This window comes from Myodes glareolus, chromosome 7 (genome assembly GCF_982192425.1).
Source record: "Myodes glareolus chromosome 7, mMyoGla1.1, whole genome shotgun sequence".
NCBI classification, from domain to species: Eukaryota; Metazoa; Chordata; class Mammalia; order Rodentia; family Cricetidae; genus Myodes; species Myodes glareolus.
This window is the reverse complement of record NC_142032.1, coordinates 43,227,310-43,249,899: the sequence shown is the minus strand read 5'-3', so window position 1 is coordinate 43,249,899 and position 22,590 is coordinate 43,227,310. Positions and strand designations below refer to the sequence as shown.

At 41.5% G+C, this 22,590-nt stretch overlaps 1 pseudogene; it reads left to right on the top strand.

The window, feature by feature from the left end:
- The first annotated feature begins 20,584 nt into the window (after window positions 1–20,584).
- On the top strand, window positions 20,585–20,708 carry LOC125397472 (5S ribosomal RNA; annotated as a pseudogene).
- The last annotated feature ends 1,882 nt before the right edge of the window (window positions 20,709–22,590 follow it).

The window sequence follows — 22,590 nt, the reverse complement described above, 5'->3', positions numbered from 1 at the left end:
ACTTCTCTTCCTTCCTTCGTTTGTTCGATCGTTCCTCCCTCCCTCCCTCCCTCTCTCCCTCCTTCCCTCCCTCCTTCCCTTCCTCCCTCTACCCCTCCCTTCCTCCTGCCCTCCCTCCTAACTCCCGCCCTCCCTTCTTCCCTCCCTTCTTTCCTTCTCTTCCCCCTCTCTCCCTCCCTCCTTCTTTCCCTTCTCCCCTTCCTTCCTCTTCCTTTTTTCTTCCTTCTCCTTCCTCTCCTCCACCCCCACTTCCTCCTTCTTTTGTTCCATATTTGGAACTCTACTAAGTCCTGAGATATTTGACTTCTAGGCAGATGTCAGATTCAGAAAAGGGTCCTTTACCCTCCCTGCTAGCACTGTGGGCTCTGGTTGGGGTAAGAGAACCAGGGTGAATAAGAAGATAGGGATACTCTAGCACCTCCGGGTAAAGGTGAACCGCACAGTCCTTTCCTAGGTGCACAACCTTGGTCATGGGTGGGATCTGGATGTGAGGGTCTGAGAAGAGGTCAGGAAATTCCTGTGCAGGCAATCTAGAGTATGGAGTTTCCTTGCCATGGACTTTGCATCTCTGCATTCTGAGTGATGCCCACTACTTGCTGTCTTCCTCACTCCAGCTTTGTAAAACAAATGCTGGGTGGCAGGAACCATTCAGTCAGTGCTTCAAGGACATTCTGATACTGTTGACTGTTGTTTTACATGAGAGCCAATACTCTAGTTTTGGAAATGATGGCACATGCCATCCACAGGTCTTCTTATGCTACTCACTAGATCAAGCAAAAGGCATGGTTCACAGCATGAGGTCAACAACGTTTTTTTTAAAAAAGAAATAACACAATCTTCAAATGATAGTGAATTTCATTCACTAGGTAATAAATTATATTTACATTTTTGACTGAGAAGGAAATGACTACCAACTCTTTAAGACCCAGTATGATTCTTTTGATGTCTCTCTGTTTTAATTTCTTAGGAAATAGCTTTTAACAACCTATACCTTGCCTATTGAATTCTTAACCAGTCTTACCCTTATCACCATTGGTGATAACGCCTGAGAGCAGTCCTTTACTGGTGACTATTAAAATGAGATGATAACGTCCCAGAAACTGCCTAGAAATAATCATCACTTTATTACCCTTTGAAAAGAGGATTGATAGAAAAGTCATTTGAAAGATGGTTCATTACCATGCCCTAGTAAGATTTCTTTACTCACATCTCACCAAAGCACGAGAAAGGGAGGATTATTCTCTGAGGTCGGAATTTGAAGGCTATGTGTTTGCCTCTTTGAAGTCTTGGTATTTAATTTTCTGTAGTCATTTCTTGGGCAATTTTCTAAGAAACTAGTTGAAGCTAATTTATCATAAGTTAAAGTCAAATGACAGCAAAGATTCTTCCCCCTTAACAGCATTTTATTCCACAGAGGTTAGCTTCTGAAGGAAATTGAGACTTAAATAGCATTTCAAATCTCCAGTCACATGGATGGGGACAGAAAAAAGCAAGGATTCAGGAAGACACACTGGCTTTGCAGTTAGCACAATTGTTATTATTATTATTTTTGCTTTTTCTTTGTAGACCACTATGTGCAGATAAAACATATTTTTTTGAAATACTCCCCTAAAAATAATTAGGTATGTTGCTTAATTTTTTCCAAGAAAGACATGCCATCCTCATGGGATCCTACACCTTGGTCTCTATCATTTCAGACTTTTAATATAAGTTTATATAATTTGTTTAACCTTTCTGTTAACTCCTAACTCTGAAATGGAGATGAAGATGCTTAACTTCTAAATGAAGGTGAATGATAATGAGATAGCATTTAGAAGGTCCTTGGAGAATCTCATCTAAAAAGCTTTTTGTGAGCCTGGAATACAGTTCAATAAATAGTGAGGGATTTTCATTTTGGCATGATGTGATTCGTTACTGAGTATTACAGACGGTGCTCAGTGGATGTGTTTTTTCTTTCTTTCCACACCCACCCCCCCAAGCACAAAAGGATTCCTGCTCCTTCTTCGATTCGAGAGAGAGAGAGAGAGAGAGAGAGAGAGAGAGAGAGAGAGAGAAACAACCCATGGCTCCCTTTTTGGTTTCAAGATTAAAAGTTTCAAATCGGGAAATCTGTCAGTTCCCAGCAGCTCTCCTTTGCTCTTTGAGGCTCTAGACTTATCTGTCTTGTTTGTTCTGCCACCCTCTGTCTGGAGAAAGTGTTCTAGGACAAGACATCAAGCCCAGAGTGGCAGCACCCTAGGTGTTATTGTTGAAGGCATGAGAAGATAGAATATACAGAGTTTGATGTTTGCAAAGCAATGTGGTCTTTTTTTTTCCTGCAAGTTTTTATTAGCTATGATTTAAATTTTACCAGTACAGAGCTGGTTGGTAATAAGAAAATTTTGATCTTTCACTCACCCGTGTCTTCTTTTTAGCAACTAGCATCCTCTGAACTTTCAGCTCCTCCAAGGGAAAATTTACTGTAGATCCTTAGAAATTCTATCTATTGAGTTAGTGACAAAGCTCTTGCAATTATTATGGAAGAAACTGTTCTGCTAATGACTGTCTAAATGTGGATGTAACAGTTGTCTTTTGTTGGACGGGTTTGGAGGGGGACTCTTCATTGGCATCAGGGGCTTGTACTTTAGCTTCTAATGAATCTTTTGCTCTGTATCTTAATGGTAACCAAGCAACCAGTCACAGAGCCTTGGGATGCTTTGGTAGAAAGAAGAAACCTTCAGTGTGTTGCCTTGTTTTAGAATTTCCATATCACCCTTGGAATTGTACCAATGAAGACTGGGGAAAGCAGAAGTGGTGGGCAGAGGGGTACGGGCCAAGCCTGTGTCTGCGATGGGTGAGGTTACAGTGTCATGGATGGTGGCCGGGCCGGTGAATGATTTCTCGAGGAAGAGGTGTGTTTGGAAGATTATAGGCCTGTTGCAGATGGAAACAACATGAGATGAAATGCTGTCTACTTCTAGAGTACTTTTGGGAATTTCTTAGTGATAGGGTAGGAAGAGAGGTGTGGTGAGCATCACTATTTAGTCCTTAGTATGTGTTACTGTTCAGTGTCTGTCCTAGCCTAAAATGTTCCATGAGTGTTCTTATATTAACCTGACACTAAGATTAAATTTAATAGATGAAATATGATCAGATATCAAGCTTTTTCCAGGCAAATAAGGAATGTGCAACACAGAGGCTCATATTGATCAACAAATCGCCACAGTGGCAGCACCACTATTATAGGGAAGGCACCAGGCACGCCTTGACTCACAAGCGCTGTGTGTGATATGCATGTGTCTATGCGATGATCTGATTCACTGAGTCCATTATGTGGATTATCTAGGCTTAAAACCACTACCTATTAATACGTTAGGACATTAATTGGGATCATCTCTCCGAGGAGCCCTGAGATTTGAACCTGCAGCAGATCATTGATACAGTAATTTACATGATCCTAGCCAGCACAGATACTGGGAAGGTTGAAATCTAGATTTGAAAGTTGGGATCTAATTTAGGTCCTCAGATAAGACTATCCAAACTGGGCTTGTGGGATGTTTTCTGGCATCGTCTCTACCTCTTAGACATTACAGGGTTCAGTTCTGCACATCCGGGACATCTGTGATCCTTGTAAGTCCCTAGGCCAGCCAATTACTCTTGTTATGCCATGAAATCCATGCAGGGCAATGGGTGCATTCCTTTGGGTGGTCCTGGCACTGGGTCTGTTGGGGAATTTTCTTCCTTCACATGACTCTTTATCTTGTTCTTTTTCTCTCAACGATTTGATAGACTCTAGTGCCCTGCTAGCTTTTCATGATAGAGTGAAATCATAGAAAGTATGCAACCTGCAAAGCTTCTATTGGCCTGGCCCTCAGGCCACGTCTCCATAGGTCTCAGAAGCTGATTTCCAATCAGAAGATGGCTTGAAGAATCAGGACAAAGAAAGGCAAATACACCAACAATCGACTGGTGTCAAGATGATTTTTTTCCCCTATCATTTCCCTCAAGAGGAATGGGTCTCCTGCTGTTAATGAAGTTGAATTCTGAACTCTGTCAGCTTGATTCTTGAGAGGGTGGTTGGATTTTAGACAGTACTTCCATGAGCCACAGAAAAACTGGGCTAGCTTAGGTGAATACTGCTTTCCCATTTCTCCTTCTCACTATCTCTCCCCCCTTTTCCCTCTTTTCCCCCCTACTTCTTCCTTTGGTTGATTTTTCTCTTTGTTACATCCAGTAGGCTGCAGATGTAGATAGAGAAATGTCACCAGTTTTGCAACTGAGATATAAATTTCCTCAAACATGGAGAAATAGAAAATTGAGACTTTAAAAAAGTGAGAAGTCAAAGGATATATAAGAATGGTTTCAAAAAAGATTGTGTGCCGGGAGGGTGGGCACATGCCTTTAATCCCAGCCCTTAGGAGGCAGAGGCAGGCAGATCTCTGTGAGTTTGAGGATGATGTGGTATACAGAGTGAGTTCCAGGACAGCCAGGGCTACACAGAGAAATCTTGTCTTGAAAAACAAAACAAAACGGACAAGCAAACAAACCAAAAAAATGTGCTTCACCCAAAGATAATAAATTGGAAGAGGGACTAGAACCTAGGCCCCGAAAATCACCAATTAGTCTAATAACAACCACATTTGAATTTTAAAACAAATGCTATTATTCTACTATGGTGTTACAAAAAAACAATTACATGTTGATGTGACTAGATTTTGAGCTTGGGATCTCTGTGAGGTGTGCCAGGTAGGATTCTTGTTTATGTCTTCTCAGAGAGAATAAGCCACTAAGTATGTGACTTCACAATGACAGCTGCAAAAATGATACTCTGTTAAATTATTTGCGTATGAACATGTATTTACATAAGTGGAAAATAGCTGTTTGAGTGACCACAGAAGACCTCAAACGAAATGATTTAAAATATTTTTGTTACATTTATTTATATTGACTCTTTTGCCATTTTAGAGTGAGGGAGACCCATGTGAAGATTTAGAGAAACAAGGCAATTTCTATGCTGTAAATTCATCCTTATAACCTAATGCACACCAGATCAAACTGTTAAGGGAATTAAAGAGAACCACAACAAACCTAGTATGATCTGGCACAATAAGCATGATGGGAAACCAATACTTGCAATTTGACTTATTTTTTGCTTTTCTCCAAAATTACCTTTAACCCAAGATTCATGGGGATGAAGGTGTTTCTTGCTTTAAGCTTTCATTTTCGTAGTTGACGACGTAGCTCCCAGAATACCAGGGCTGGCAGGGTTACCGTGAGATGGAACAAGAAGAAGATGCTGAAAGGTGAAGACAGCTGAGTGATGGAAGATTCAAGTCAGAAAATTCCATGAGGCGTCGATTGTAATGAGCGGTTCAAATATTTAACTTGATCATTTTGATGGTACTATTGTGAGAATTGATGTTCCACTTCCTTACGCTCCCCTGGGCTATGACCATACGTGTGTGTGTGTGTGTGTGTGTGTGTGTGTGTGTGTGGTGGGGGGCTCAGAACCACTTAGGGTTTTTTGGTGTTAGGGTTCTACTGTCTTTAGCGGAAGGATTCCAAGACAGCTCTGGGATTCCTCAGCTCGAGAGGACAGCTATAAGTTAGCCCAGTGAGAGGCACACATTGTGCATGTGCGTGTGTGTGTGTGTGTGTGTGTGTGTGTGTGTGTATGTGTGCATACCATTAACTGAAACGCTGTCAGAGGACTACATCTACCTGCAAAGGAGTTTAGGAAATGCAGTCTATCACTTATATAGAAGACAAAAAGGAGAAAGGAAGTTTGAGGAATGATTGGCTGCTTTGTCAAATGAGAGGCTGTGCATTTGGGTCCAGTTCCTTGTGTTGCTGTTGTGCATGGTCATAGAGGTAGAGAATGCCTTTTGAGGTTTCCTTTCTGTAGAAGCGTTAGAATATTTCCTTTATTGAGTACCTGGGACACTTTTTCTAACTCGCTGCTAAGACACCTTCTGACTAGACATCTTTAAAATCTTGTCACCTCTATCGTCTTTTGGTTTTCGTAATTTCTTTATAATGGCAAATCTACTGGAGGCACACAAAAATACCTATTTGGAATGAAAGCTGGCTTTATTGAACCACTGTTGGCTTGGTAACGGCTATAAAATATGTTCATTGTCCCTCTCCCTTCCATGCTTGGCCCCCACCCTTCGCTCCTTTGCTCCAAGTGTGAACGCAGTCATTCTTGCCCTCCTTTCTAAATTGCATGCAGCCAGCTAACAGGCAAGTAAGCAGTGAGGTAAGAAGAGACATTTACATAAGGAGCCTATTAATATCCTATACCAATGAGGGTCCTGGGGAGAATGTTAATTCATTTCCTACACTGAATGGCCATGATCGGTGTAAGTTTCCATCACTGCAGGAGCTAGTAGAGAAGGTAGGTGGAAAGTCTGGATACACGTAAGAGACAAGTGCTGACGAGATTTTTCTGAAGGGAGTTCGCTGTCACGTATGCTTTCCACAAAGCAGAAGATCTTAGAGTGTGGATTCATAAACTTGAAATAACACAGAGTCACCTTGCATTATTTCTTGAAGAGAAGTGTGGGTAGGAGACTGGAATATTTTATTAAAAGAGTTTTACTTGTCAGTTTCAGAAACTGAAGGCATATTTAGGTATTACCGTGACAATCAGTCCACTTAGACCACTGAAAGATCTATCAGACCTCAGGAAGACAATATGTGGGATATTTTTGAAACTCCCCCAGCAGTTCCTTGATTCCTCAATTGGTTGAATCATTGAGTTATTAATTTAACTAAGATTGATTTTAGGCACTATACTGAGATTTTTAGGCAGGTGATTATATATCTTGAGAAGGCAGATACCCGGAACAATCTCCTTGAATCAGGAGATACAATTTGAAATCTTGCTAAAGTGTTTTTAGAGTCATGTGAAGGAAAGGCTTTGTGAGGAATGATGAACGAGAAGGAGCAGCTTGCCTGGCAGAAGACAGAGCATCGAGATGATCAGGTGTTTGAAGAAAGGGAACAAGTTTGCAGCTACTTCTTAGGGGCACATACTGGGCAGTGTAGGTCCAGATAGGAAGAGGCGAAACTAGAAGCATGGACAAATATTCAACTCTTCGTACACGTAGGAGAAGTCAAATTTTTGTTTGTTTATTTTGGTTTTGTTATTTTGAGAGTGGGCCTCCCTGTATAGTTCCTTGTGTGCTGGGATCCAGTCATGTACCACCATGCTCAGATAAAAGCCATTAAGTTGTGACATGCAAGTTCGGGCTGCTAGCAAATGTTCGAAACAAAAAGTTCTTGGTCAATTAATTAATTCAATCAACACTTATTGGCCGTCTTCTAACTATAAACCTCTTGGCCTTTGAAGTGCAATGGTGAACCAGATTTGTTATCATAAATAATAGAGATAGCTGTGTGAGTTTTGGGGGAAGTTCTTTAATTAATCAGTACCATCAATTGCTTCTGAGTTTCTTCCTGTGCCACCATCACCATCATCATTTTTTTTACATGTTTGATGAAAGTTTTCTGAATCACATGTCAAGTGTGGGTTTCAAAAAGGGTGTTGTTTTATTGCTCAAGAGCATGAATCTATGAACACACTGTCCAAGTACAGAAAGATTTCTAGCTTACACTTTTCAATTCTATGGCTCCCTCTCTGGTGACAAGTTTTACCGCACACAGGTACAAAATCGCTGTATTGTGTGTACTGGGAATACGCACCAGTCAGTTGCTTCAGCACTGGGTGCTAAGTACAGAGATAGACAGGGGCACAGCACATGCAGACACACTCCTGTGGACACCTAGTGTGTAAGGTTGTGGGTGGGGCAGGCTGGAGAAGCCAGTGGAAGCCCGGGAATAGCATGCTCAGCAGGGAGAGCTTTGGTTTGCTGGGGGCAGTGCATGTCTCAGGGTCACAGCTCTGACTGCTCTAAGGAGTGGATATTGAAGGCTGACAGTGGAAGCCTAGAATGCATGCTGCTTTGGATTAGATCCCTGTCATCCTCGTTTCTTCACAAATTCCATGAAATAATGAGAATTGTGAGCCAAGTATAGACTACCGCTGTGGCTTGGGTTCGTCCTTTAATTTCATTAATTGGAATCCTACTTCCAAAATGCTTTTTTTTTTTCATCTGGAGGTGAGGCCTGTTGGAGACTTTAAGGACTGATGAAATCTAAATAAAGTCATGAGAGTTGGGTCCTAGCTCATATTAGTTACTACTTTATAGAAGAAAAAGAGAGACCCAAGGTAGCATCCTTGCTGCCTGCATGTAATACCCTCAGGAAGAAGGCCCCCACCAGATGCTGAGTAGATGCTGGCACAATGTTCTTGGAAATCCCAGTCTTCACCACCGTGAACCAAGTCAGTGTTCATTCTTTATAAGTTACCCAGCGTTGGGTATTTTGTTATAGCATCTGAATATGGACTAAGACAACTGCCAAACATCTCTTCTTTCATAGTCTGCTTTTCAAGGTTGTTGACACTTCTCTCATGGCCTTCATGATGTGGTATGAGAATTTGTGTGTCACAATCTGATATCTGATTTCCCTTGGACTAAATAGACAACAGGAATTAATAAAAATGATTTTCATTGGCTTCCGAGGTCTGAACTAAGATCTGAGAAGTCTGTCAAGAAAAAACAAGAACGTAAAAAGACTGTAGGTGTGGCTAAGTTTAAAAGATGGGGAACCGGTCTGCCTCTGTCAAGTTTTAGAGGAAGCAAAGAGAATGGAGGGTTCAGGGCTCTAGTGGGGAAGTGACATTTCTGTTGACCAAATGTGGTTCTTCAAGATGTCAGGGGCCACTTTTCCTCCCCTCATTGTGATCTGCCACATATACTTTTTCTAGGAGTACGAGCCATCTCCTCTTCTAGTTATTCTGAGGTACAATCTAAGTGTCTTTTCTTCCTTCCTTTTTCTTTTTCTTTTCTTTTGGGGGGGTAGGGAATCAAACTCAGGTCTTTACCCATCTAAGCAAGCTCTCCTTCCTAATGCAAGACAAAATTTGCCACCAGTGTAGAAGAGAGGCACTGTTCTCAACCTCAACATCACTTTTTCCGACCCTGACTATTTCAGAATGACCTACCTGACTTGGCAGTGTCTTCTAGGAGTTCCTCTGTTCCTGCTAATATTAATTGACCTATGGTGTAAAACACCTAGGGGCCATTTGCTTGTTGCTTGGGTCTCCAACCCTTGCCCCCACCCCATCCAAAGCAATGTCCATGTCGTGAGTAAAATTTCAAATTGTGTCTCTCTGATGATGCACTCTTGAGTCTCTGGGAAAGTATTTTAATTAGGTTTTGGAAAATTAGCTGAAATCTCTGTCTTGTTCTCTGGGTAAGGAAGCTTCTCCTGCCCACGGTTCCTCTCATAGCCACTGACCTCACTGGAAGATTTCTGTGGTGCTCTCTGCGAGGAAGAAGGGCTCACAGGTCAGTGAGTATCAGCAGTCCCTCGCTCTGGGCTGCTGACACAGAGAATTCCCGCGCCTTCTCATCTTACTTTTTGGCTTCACTGAGGTATAGTTACTTCCTGCTGGTCAGTTGCCTTCAAGACACTCACTCTAGCCTCCTGGTCTGAGCCTTCCAGCCTCATCTGGGATTTGAACTCGTGGTCCCGAGAGCAGGATGGATTAGCGCTCAAGGGCTCCCACGCTGACTTCATCAAAGCTTTCCCCGGCACATCTCCATTATGTGAATGGCTCTGTTAACCAAACCTATTATCTCCCCCCTTGGTTTTCAACTTGAGAAAGGGAAAGCAACTTCTTTAATGGCCCACAGATTGATGATTAACATTTTACATGTCCCTGCTGCTAAGTAAAAGAACTGCTTTGTGGACAGTGAAATGCCTGGGAGAAGGAAGCGGGAGTCAACGTGGTTTATTAACTTGTGCTGCTTCATTAATCACAATCTTTTTTTATGGCGGTGCTTAAAGGCCCATCCATTGTACTTCTCAGGAATGGGGCAGATCAAAACCAAGTGCTTTTAGTGCACCTTTGACATCTGGCATAGCAGCCGGCTATCTGCGATATTGCTCTCCAGCAGGATGGGGAACTGCATTCCCTGTGACCGTGCTGGCCCCTCTGATTTAAGCTGCTACAGAGGGCAATGAATTACCTTAAAGGAGCTCCAGTGCAGAACTCCAAGTTTTATGCCGGACCCCTGCCAGCTTCCCCACTTTATGAGTATGAACAATCAGACAATTGAACTGATTTGACTTTGCCGCTCCTGGAGTTTCATTGCTGTGAACCTGGGGCTGTAATGATGGCAATGCCATGCTAAGTGCCGCTCTGACTAGCGGCATTGCCTGCTGCCCGTTCAAGTAGGGCACCCATTCTTGTTAGCTGGGAACTGCTCTGATTTGCAGCAAGGGGGAAAATAGATCCCATGCAATCAGATTAACTCAACTCTGAATGTTATTTTCATTTAACACGGTGGAACCAGGCAGTGTCCCAATTTTTTTTTTAATGGTAAACTCATTAAAAGGCAGGGTTCTTTTCAATGAGTCTTTATAGAGGGGAGGTGGAAAGCACCTGTAAAGTCTTTCCACAGATCACGGATATACACAGACACCAATATGCATAATGTCCATAGTCACCTCCCCACAGACAGGTTCGGGCTTGTGGGGGGCCAAGGAATCAACAGAGTGAATGTTTGCTGATTCGACTGAGTAATCCAAGAAGATATAATAATTCCCTTCAAAAGAAAAAAAGCCATGTTGACCTTTCGGGCAGGAAATTCAATGTAGACAATAAAATGTTATTTTCAAGAAAAAAAATTAAACTTTATTACTCAAGAACTTTATAGTTCACAAATTTCTTATGTGAAAATGAAAAGCAACCCAGCCTGAGAGACTGTGAGAGAATCATTCTCTTCTAGATATTTACTTGTCAGGATGCTGAAAACCGAGTGGATCACAAGAAGGAAGGAAACAATCATCATGCTCAAGGGGTTTGCTGTGTTCTGGACTCTCCTGGGTGTACACCATAATCCATTTAAATCTATTTTGTGCAAATCAATAACAGTCAGAGTTGAGTTACTCTGACAGCAGTGCAATTGATCCCTACTGTTAAGGGGGAAGCTGAGGTACAGACAAGTCTGTTGATTTCCTTGCTCAAACCTCGTGCCAGGGGCTACCAGGGTGGGCCTCCTGCAGCTTTTACATTTAGTGCTTATGTTGTGTTACCTCTGCTGAGTCTTTGACATGATCACAGGAACTGATATTGATGATCCCAAAAGATTACTTCACTCACTTACAAAATACAGTGCTAAAAAAAATAAAAAGAATGCTTCACCTGACATTGTTCAGAAGCCCAGATAAAAGGAAAGATAAGGCTGAGAAAAAGGTCCTTAAAACAAAATGCTGGACTCATTGTTTAAGGAAAAAAAATTAAAAAATCAATCATTTTGATTTTGTTATTGATGATTAGATAAAGATGTACATACTCTTATATAAAAGCACACAGAACAGTTCTGCTCTAAGGTCCTCAGCAATAGCAGCAAGGACACTTAATGGCTGAGTCACCTCTTTAGCCCCTGCACATCTCTCTGGAAAATGACATAGACAGTTTTAATGGAAATGGGCAGTGAAGGCTTCCTGTATATGAGACATAAGCTCTCTGCATTGTGCATGTAGAGCAGTGACCCGAACCTAGTGAGGAATACAGCAGTAGTGAGGTGATTAGTCTTCATAAGTTAACTTGACTGCAGTTTGAGTGAGCTAGACATCTCTGGGTAAACCTGCGAGTGTAAATTCCTGAGAGATCTAGCCCCGTGCTAGCACACTATCCATGGGCTGGGGTTCAAGCAGAATAAAAAGGAAGAGCTGGACCACTGGTGTAGGAGGGTCTTCTTTCTATGTGTTGCTTTCATTGGTCAAATAAAGAAACTGCCTTGGCTTTTCAATAGGCAGAATTTAGATAGGTGGAGTAGACCAAACAAAATGCTGGGAGAAAGAAAGCAGAGTCAGGCAGACGCCATGGCTCTCCTCTCCGAGATGGATGCTGGTTAGACTCATGCCGGTAAGCCACAGTCAAGTGGCAATGCACATTAATGGAGATGGGTTAAACTAATATGTGAGAGTTAGCCAATAAAAGGCTATATATAATGGGCCAGGCAGTGTTTAAATGAATACAGTTTCCATGTAATTCTTTTGGGGTATAAACTAGCCGGGGCCGGCGGGAAGTGGCCCACTGCTCCTTTTACTACAGATCATGAGCGTTTAACTCTCTCTGCTTTCTGAGTACGAATGTGCACTGTGAGCAGCTGCCTTAGCCTCTGCCTGCCACATCTTCCCAGACATGAGGGACTGTAACCTCAGACCATGACCCAGCATAAGCCCTTCTTCCTTAAGTTGCCTTTTGCAAGTGTTTTGTCATAGCAACGAGAAATATGCAACGTAACTGGGTGTGGGGAGACAATAACCCCATTATACAGAGTTACTAACAATTCCCTCCATAGTCCCTCCCTTTTGCCAGGCATGGTGGTGCATTCCTTGAAGCCCAACACTTGAGAGGCAGAGGCAGGTGGATCTCTTGTGAGTTGGAGGTCAGGCTGGTCTACATAGTGAGTTCGAGGCCAGAAAGAGCTACATGGTGAGACTCAGCCTCAAAGTTTCCCTCACTTTTGACAGCAAATTTGGCAAATTTCAAGGAATTCCTAAGTCACCACAGAAGTGATAATCCATTAGGGACACTTACAGCAATCACTAAGACTACGATACTCATGGATTTGGTTTCCTACAAGGAAGCAGCCAAAGAAAGAATGCACAGAAGACAACCCAGGAGTTCAAGTGTGAACATTCATGGAGAAGTTGTCCTTCTCTGTGACCATGCTGTGTGACAACACATGTGGCCTATAACCCACGGGAGAAACTCATCACATTGTGTCTAGACTTTCTGCCAAGGACTAATTATAAATTTTCCGAATAACTATTTTAGTATCCAGGACCACTAGCATGCTGTGGTAGCATCTTGGTCTCTGGTCCTTGTTGAGATCAGAACTGACAGTGTGGTCCAAAGTCTCGACATAAATTACTATGTCAAACTGACCAGTGACCCAGACTCCCAAACTGACATTTCTATCAGCTGGTGCATCTTAAGAGCCTAGAGAACCACCTTCCATTAACCAAGGGCAAAATCCAGACCTGTTTTGGGTGAGGGTCAATCTTTATTGAATAAATACACGGCGATGAAGACTAATAAAGCAATGAAAGGGAGCAGAGGAGAAAGTGGTGGTGGTCTCTCTTGTAGACAGAATAGCAGAAGTGGGATGAGAGGGACACCTGGGCAAGAACATTTCAAACAGAGAAAGATGAAAGGCAGTGAGACACTAAAAGAGCAAGGAGCTGATTTCAGCTAAGGAGGCGTGAGCAGAACGTGAGCATCAGGGAGATGGTGAGGAGCAGGCTGAGGGTCAAAAGAGATTGGGAGAAAGATGGATCGTCCTGGGCCTTGGCTATCAGAGATTAACTCTGAGGGAGACGCCTGGGAAGACTTGAGCAGAGGAAAGAAATGGCGCTCATCCCTGTTAGCTTGACCCAGCCTGGTGTCATCTGAGAGGAACTGTCTAGATCAAATTGGCTTGTGGGCATATCGTCTTGGTTGTTAGTTAAGGCACACAGTTCCAGTCCCACCTATAGGCAGATTGGTCCTGGGTTGTATAAGGAAACCAGCTGAACATGAGACTGCCTATGATTGAGCCAGCAAGCAGCGGTTCCCCATGGTTTCTTGCCCTTGAGTTCCCGCACGAGTTCCTGTCCAGACTTCCCTCAGGGGCAGACTGCTAACTAAAAGTGTAAGCCAAGTAAATCCTTCCAGACCCTAAATTGCGTTTGGTCAGAGTGATTTGCCATAGCAACAGAAAGGAAACCGGAACGCTGTTATAACAAAATACTTGAGATGAGGTAACGGCAAAGCGAAGAGACTGTTTGGGCTCAAGTTTCTTGAGACTTGGATGAGGCTGATTAGAGTGCAAACATCGAGGGCGAGTCTTCCTGCTGCACCGCAGCATGGTGGGTTAACGTCAGACTCCTCCTCCTTTGCGGAAATCCACTCATGCTATCACAGGGTCCCACCCTCACGATCTGTTCAAATATGAATTCATTTTTAATTTACATCTTCATTTCTCCTTCAGTCTATGGGTTACCTAGCCGAAATGTCTAGTTGCTTTGATTTTTCTGTTTTGGGTGGTAGTAGGCTCTTCATGCAGTTGAAATATTTCTTCACTTTGGAATTTATTGAGACTTTATTTGTGACAGAACACACTTTTTAATGAACGTACCATGTGTTTGAAAACAATGTGCACTCCCAAGTTTATTGGGAACAGAGTTAAGTATTTATCTTATGAGATCAACTTATTAGCTGCGTTATGACGATCGTCTCTAAATTATCTTGGAAGAAACTTATTTGATCTTTTAGTAGCTAAGCACTTTGTTCCATGTGGTTTTCCAAGTCTTCCTTAGAACTCTAAAATATTTCAGAAGTGAAGGCTGAGGTACATAAAGGAACCTACAAGTATTGAACACTCTGAGTGGTTTTGTAATTATTTGAAATGTTATACAGTTCACCTCTATTTCTCTTGAATTCTTTCGTCTGTTACGGTTTCTATACATATAGAATATTTATTGTTAATCTTTATCTCCGATTTAAAAATTAGTTTTACTACTACTATGATTATTATTGTATGTGCTTGTGTGCATGTGTGTGTGTGTTTGTGTGTGTGCATGTGCACACTCCCCACAGTGCACATTTGGAGATCAGGGACAATGTGCAGGACGTCACTCTTCCATTCCCCTATGTGGGTCCCAGAGACTGAAGCTCAGGTTGGCAGGTTGGCAGCCCGGCTATGAGCTGCAGTTGTCCACTTGACACACCTGGGAAGGGGGAATCTCAGCTGAAGAACCGCCTTTATCTGATTGACCTGTGTGCCTTTTCTTGCTGCTTGATTGATGTGGGAGGGCCTAGTCCACCGCGGGAAGGGCAGATGGGCTTAGCCTATGTAAGGGAGGTGTCCTGGACCAAGCTGGTAGGCAGCATTCTTCTGCGGTCTCTGATTTAGTTCCTACCTTGGCTTCTCTTGATGATGTACAGTTAATCGGTAAGCCAAACCTGCAAGTCCTTTCCTCTCCAGCTTACTTTTTGTCACGGTGCTTATTAGAGCAACAGAAACTAAACCAATACACACGCAAAGCCATCTTGCCAGGTCCCTTCTCTAGGGCAGTTCTTCATTACTTTGTTTTCTCCTTTTCTCTTCCAACTATCTTTAAAATTTTACTTTGAAACATTGCATATTAAAGTGTTTAAAAATAAACAAATTTGTGATCTTATCATTAACAGGAGACAGGACCTCTCTTATAAATTATTAGCATGAGTAGTTTTTTTAGTTCAGTTTCATTTTATGTTCCTTATGTATTATACGTGACTATATTATGATTCCGTTGTTCAACCTGTTCTTTCCCCTTTGGGAATTCAGTGAATTTCTTCATCTTCTTGAGTGTGTGTATATTTATAACTTTATCTATACAGGTCTGCTAATTTTTTTCTGTTACTTTATGGCATTTATTACACTGTAGTTTATGGGGTTTTTTTCCTGTATTTTTTAATAATCTAGAACTTTAAAAAGATGAGGATTTTTTACACACTTATTCACTTAGCTACCTAGTGAAAGTGTCTTTTCATGTCAGGCAGAGGTGGTGCACACCTTTAATATCAGAACTCGGGAGACAGAGGCAGAGGCAGATCACTATGAGTTCGAGGCCAGCCTAATCAACAGAGCCACTTCCAGGAAAGCCAAGACTACACAAAGATACCCTGTCTCAAAAACCAAAAAAAGGTCTTTTTCATTTGAATAGATTTTAAAAATCAGGTTTTCTAGAAATAGTTATCATACAATTATAAAGATGATTTTTATCTCTACTTTGTAGTGATATTTCATTTTTAATAAATAAAGCTTGCCTCAAGATCAGAGAGTAAAACAGCCACCCTGGTCAGCCTTACAGACCAGGCAGTAGTGACAAGCAACTGCAATCCCAGTAGCCCCACTAGTTTCTCAGAGAAACCAGGCAGTAGTGGTGTGTGCCTTAATCTCAGCACTAGAAAGGAAAATAAGATGGGAGCAGACAGCTCTCAGATAGTCTTAGTCTGAGGATTCTTGGAGGCAGAATCTCTATTTCAGACTGAGGTAGAGATAAGAGCCAGTGGCTGACTGTTTTGCTTTTCTGATCTTCAGGTTGAACCCCAATATCTGCCTCTGGATTTTTATTAATCGTGCTTTATTACTCTCTTATATTTACACTTTTATCATTATTGCATGTGTGTGATTTGTGTTGGGGAGCATGCGTGCACAGGAAGTGGGTGGAAGCCAGATAGCATCTTTTAAGGGTTGGACATCTCCTTCTGCCGTAGGTTCTCTGGATTCGGGTAGTCAGGCTTCCTCACTTTTACTCGTGGAACCATCCCATTGGCCTCTGCTCTCTGATACCTGTCTGATTATCTAGTTCTCTTCATCAGCTATACTCCATGGCTTCCTTCTCTTCAGGTATTAATAAGAGCTTTTATTAAGAATGTTTTTGACAGTTATTAGTAAATACATTCGTACTTCTATATTTTTACCAGGGAATGACTGCCACAAGAATACAGTATAGGAATTATTTTAGTAACTTGATAAGCAGTCTGAATCTTGAATTTCTGGTCCTATTAAAATATGAAGGACTTCGTTCTATCTCTCAGATATATTTGGCTTCGTTTGGAGAAGGGAAGTTGCATGTCACAACTGAAGTTTGGAAGTCCGACCTGCCTGCAAATATTGATCTTCTGCAACACCACTTTTCTCCTATAGGTTGTTGGGATGCTCCAATGAAGGGTACATGTGAATGATATCTCTGTGAGGAAATCTGCAACAGTTCTCTACTGTTATTGCATGAGGTATTCAGTTAGCATCAGTTATTTCAATTTGATAGCTAATGTGGTCGCCTTCATCAGATATTTTCTTTTTAATCAGTGCTATGTAAAAAGAGATATGGGATCACGTGTCCAGAGGCACAGTGGGAGAGTGGGAATTATTTACTTAGAAATGAATAATATGCAGCTTTCTTTAAAGGCAAACCCCAGAGTGTTTTTTTCCCTCCTGCTGATCCTAACAACACATCTGTGCAATCCAGCTTCCCAGTGGTCATTTTTGTCCAACACAAAGCTGAACAGATGCTCGCTCAAGTCCCAGCCACCTGGCAGGCTATTGTTGCCTTGGCAGGCACCTCCAGACCGGGGAATCTGAGGGAGACATTTCATCCCAGCTGACGGCAGGATTACGACTCTGTGAATCAGTGTGCGACCCAAGGTTTACTACAGGCATCATTGGGAAGGGCATGGGAAGTTTGGGAATTCACATCCATCAGGCACAAGCATCAGGAGCCAGCAGGTAAATTATGGACCAAAGCTGTCATGCCAGCTGGAAAGATGTTGCAATTCAACTATAGTGCAGGTAGGACTGCCCTCGTTAACAAAAAGTAATTGGGAAAACTGGGATATGCTTTGCCACAACATTGCTTATAGTGAATTGTTAGTATACATGGCACACAGAGCTTTAGAGAAAGTGCCCCGTTTTTTACCACCTTGAGTTCCATGAACCTCTTTCTAAGCAAAGAACTAGAGAATCCAAGAAAACCTTCTCTTGACTCATATTGACTTCAGTCAATAGGCATGTTCAGACGCTATGTTGTATCTTGTTGGTCCTTACACAAAATTAATGCAGTTTCATCAGAAATTAATATTGAATGGCAAAATAACTTAAAATATTTAATAATTTAATAAAATAGTTTGATTTTAAACAATAATAAAATTCTCATGTAAATAATATTTTATCAAGATTTTCTTCTGTTATGAGACTCAGATTACATATACAGTTCCCTGCCTGTGGACAGTCAAACCTCTTCCAGACATCCTTATGTTTCCTGGGAAATATTTAAACTCTCATCATCTCATAAATCATTTGAGGTTGACTATATGAGTGTATTGCTGTTATGTCCTTGTGAAATATCACGTTTGGGAACTTAGTTCCCAGTTGTTGGTACCGTTTTGGGAAGTTATAGGACTTTTGGAATATAGGCCTGTCCAGCTTACCCAGAGTACTATGGCTGGGCCTAGAGGACTAGCTCTGACTAGTTTTCCTCCCAGTCCAAGGGCCTTGCTTCCTGCCTGCCATTGTGATGTTACCAGTGGCAGCAAGCTATGATGGACACAGGACAATCTGCTCAGTTGTTCTGCTTTCCCTGCAGTGAACTGTGAGCTAAAATAAACCGTTGCCTTTTAGCTAGTTTCACTTATTTGGGCCTAATGATGACAAAAAACGGTAACTAATACAAGTACACAGTGCTCTTTGAATAGCCAACAGTCCAAAGCCTATGTCGCCACTTGGTTCTGCTGCTCCTGAGAGCCATCCCTGCTACGGGGAGTTTAGGGACCTCTGACTTATCAGTGCATTGGTTTCCAGATCTCATTGGCTCCCGTCTTGATATGTCCTTCGTATTTCCACATGTCCATCTTTTCTCTTGAAGAGCCCCGGAAGCTAGGTTCTTCTTTTCCTGCAGTCAAGTCTCAGCAGGACTGAGTTTTCTCCACAATAGAAAGGGTCTTTCTGAGCAGGTGGCAGTGAAGATCTAAGAATTGACATGTTTGTCACTTTTATGGGCAATGCTATGCCCAAGGCGACTTCCAGAAGAAAAGGTTTATGTTGGCTTACGTTTCCAGAGGATGAGGGTCACAATGGGAGCGACAAGGAAGCAGGCTGCCAGCATGGCGGCCTGAGCAGGAGTCTGAGTGCTCACATCTTTACTTCTTGAATAAAGTGGTAGAGTGGGGGTGGGGGAAGAAGGAGAAGGAGACAGTGAAAGTGGTAGAGGCTTTAACCTTAAAACTCTCCCCCAGGGATGGACCTTTCTCCAGCAAGATGGTACCACCTAAACCTCCCTCACATCCATTAACTGGGAACTGAGTTGGTCAGTCAAACACCCAAGACTATGAGGCACATTGCCCAATCAAAGCACCACAAAGGGCGTCTTCTTTTTGTTTGCAAATCAATCTTGATGAGCTGAAGCCAATCCTGATGGGTTTTGTTTTTGTTTTGTTTTATTAAGAAAATATATAGGGAAAGAGAAATAACTGGTTTAGCCCACGGATGGCTACTTCTGTGAGGGCAGCATTATAAAAGTATTCAACTAAAAATTAGCCTCCACGGAGGCATACCAGCGTTTTGCAACAGCTGGCTTCTGATCTTCCCCCACCACTGAGCACCAGATGCTCAGCTGCCTGCAGAGCCAGGAAGATGGAGACAGGCAGAGAGGAAACTGGGGGAACTGTGTCCTGGGTGGAGGAAGGACTTTGCCTGGGAACAGTCACCGTTTCCACATGTCTGTGTGGAAACTATGTGGCCAGACCCCTTCTGTTTTCTCTTTTGTTTTACAAAAATTCTTCAAATGTTGATTTAATATGAAACTTCCTAATTAGATGAAAGCTAAACAAGGCATGTTTGGAGTAAGAATTTGAATGTAGTCGCCAATTGTTCTGCATCCCAGTTTTCTCTCCTTCTCTCTGTTTCCTCTCCCTTTCTGCCCTTTCTCCTTTCTTCCTGTTTTTTTTCGCTTCCCTCTTCCTCCTCTCTTTTTCCCCTGCCCTCCTCTCTTCTCCTTTCCTCTTCCTACTTTTGTCTCTCATTCTTTCTCTTCCTTCTTCCTCTCCCTATCTTCCATCCTCTCTTTCATTCTCCTCTCTGGATTCTTCTTCACCACATATTCTGGTTATCGTTTTAGGACTCTGTCAAAATGACAGTCTTTTTCTGATCTCCATTTATCCTACAGCTATTTCCAAGTAGATTTAGTCACTTCTTTTCAGTTCAAATACATATTTTAAAGTATCAAACTATTTGTTTGCTGGCCTATTTGCCTTGCTAGACTGTGGAAACCTGAAAGACAGAAGCCATGTTAGCCACCTGTCATCTCAGGAGTGTCATAGAATGTTTAACATGTAGCAAACTCTCTAAGCGTGCTCAGGAGATGAGGGCAACAGACATGTCTCTTAACTGAGTCCTGACTGCCTTACTTCTCTGCTTCATTTCTCCCACAAGGCAAGGTATCATGATGCTCTTCTATTGGGCACAAAGAAAATTGTACTTGGTCCTTGGGGACAAACAGAAAAGTAGCTGTTTGAATCTATATGAGAAAAAAAGATATTTGTTTTCAGCATATATCTGGGCTCTCTTTTTGAAGAGCCTATTTAAACAAACAAACAAACTTTCTACCCCTCAAATTATCCCATAAAATAGAAATAGAAAGATCATTGCCCAACTTGTTTTATGAGGCCACAGTTATCCTGATAAAAAAAAAACCAAAAAAAAGACTCATCAGAGAGAATTAAGGATCAATTTTCTTAATAATAAAGATACAAACATTCTCAATAAAATAATTACAAATGAATCCAAGAACACATCAAAAAGATCATTCACTATGATCAAGTAGGCTTCATCCCAGAGATGCAAGCATGATTCAATATATAAACCAATAAATGTAATCCACCGTACAAACAGACTGAAAGACAAAAACCATATGATAATCTCATTAGATGTACAAAAGGGTCTATGGCCATACCACCCTGAACGTGCCTGATCTGATCTCGTCTGATCTCAGAAGCTAAGCAGGGTCGGGCCTGGTTAGTACTTGGATGGGAGACCGCCTGGGAATACCGGGTGCAGTAGGCTTTAAAAAAGAAAAAGAAAAAGAAAAGCAAAAAGAAAAAGAAAAAGAAGAAGAAAAAGAAAGATGTACAAAAGGTCTTTGACAAAAATCTGACATTTCTTCATGATAAAAGTACCAGAAAGATTAGGGATGCAAGAGACATACCACAACATAATAAAGGAAGTTAGCAGCAAGTTCATAACTTAAATGGCAAGAAACTCAAAGCAATTTTATTAAAATCAGGAACAAGACAAGGTTGTCTAGTTTCTCCATACCTAATCAAGACAGTACCTGAAGTTTTTGCTCTAATAGCTAGAGCATTAAGACAACTGAAGAAGATTAAAGGGATATGAATAGGAAAGGAAAAAGTCAAAGTATCTTTATTTGCAGATGACATGATAGTATACATAAATTACTCTAAAAATTCTACGGGTAAACTCCTTTAACTAATAAACACTTTAAGCAAAGTAGTTAGATATAAAATCAACTCACAAAAATCAATAGCCCTCATATATATTGTTGACAAATGGACTAAGAAAGAAACAGGGAAACAACACTTCACAATAGCCTCAAACAATGTAAAATATCTTGAGCTAACTATGACCAAGAAAGTAAATGGTAAGAGTTTTGCTCTTGAATGGTAAGAACTTTGCTGAGTACAGTGGCACACACCTTTAAATCCAGCACTCAGGAGGCATAGGTGGCAGATCACTGAGTCAGGAGTTAGCCTGGTCTACAGAGTGTCTTCCAGGACAGTCAGGACAACACAGAGAAATCCTATCTTAGAAGACAAAACAAAAACAAAACATCAAAAAAACCTTTAAGACTCTGAAAAAAGAAAATGAAGAAGATATTAGAAGATGGAATAATCGCCCATGCTCAAGGATTGGTTTGATTAATACAGTAAAAATGGTCATCCTGCCAACAGCAATCTATATATTCAATGCAATCCCCATCAAAATTCCAACACAATTCTGCATACATCTTAAGCGGACAATTTCAGTTTCTTAGAGAAACACAACAAACTGAAAATAGCTAAAATAATCTTCAATAATAAAGTAATTGCTGGAGGTATTACCATTCCCAATTCCAAATTGTACCTGAGAACTATGGTAATAAAAGCAACATGGTATTGTCACAAAAATAAATATGTTGATCAAGGAAATCAAACTGGAGACCCAGTCATAAATACACACACCTATGACCACCTGAGTTTTGAGAAAGAAATCAGAAAAATACACTGGGAAAAAAGACAACATCTTTAACAAGTGGTGCTGGCCAAACTGGAAAGCTACAAGTAGAAGAATTCATATAGATGTGTAGTTATCACCTTGCACAAAACTAAACTCAAAATGAATTAAAACTTTAACATAAATCCAGATACACAGAACCTGTTAGAAGAAAAAGTGGGGACTAGCCACTTTTGGCACAGGAAAAACTTTCTGAACAGAACACTGCTGGCATAGGAAGTATGAGCAACAATTAATAAATGGGACCTCATGACACTGAGATGTTTTTGTATGGCAAGGGACATTGTCATTTAAACAAATTGGCAGCTTCAGAGTGGGAAAATATTTTTACCAACTACATACTTGATTGAGGGCCGGTATCCAAAATATATGAACTACTCAAGAGACTTGTAAACACCAAGTCAGGCACAAATTCCTTGTCTACAGTGGTGTGCTAACTGCATGCTATGCTAAGGCAATGGTGCACAGAGCTTGTTGGGATGAATCAACTGTCTTCGTTAGGTTTTTTCTTGCTATGAAGGGACACCAAGACCACAGCAACGCATAAAGAAAACATCTAGTTTGGGTGGCTCGCTTACAGTTTCAGAGGTTCAGTCAATTTTCATCATGATGGGGAGCATGGCAGCGTGCAGGCAGACATGGGGCTGCAGTAGTA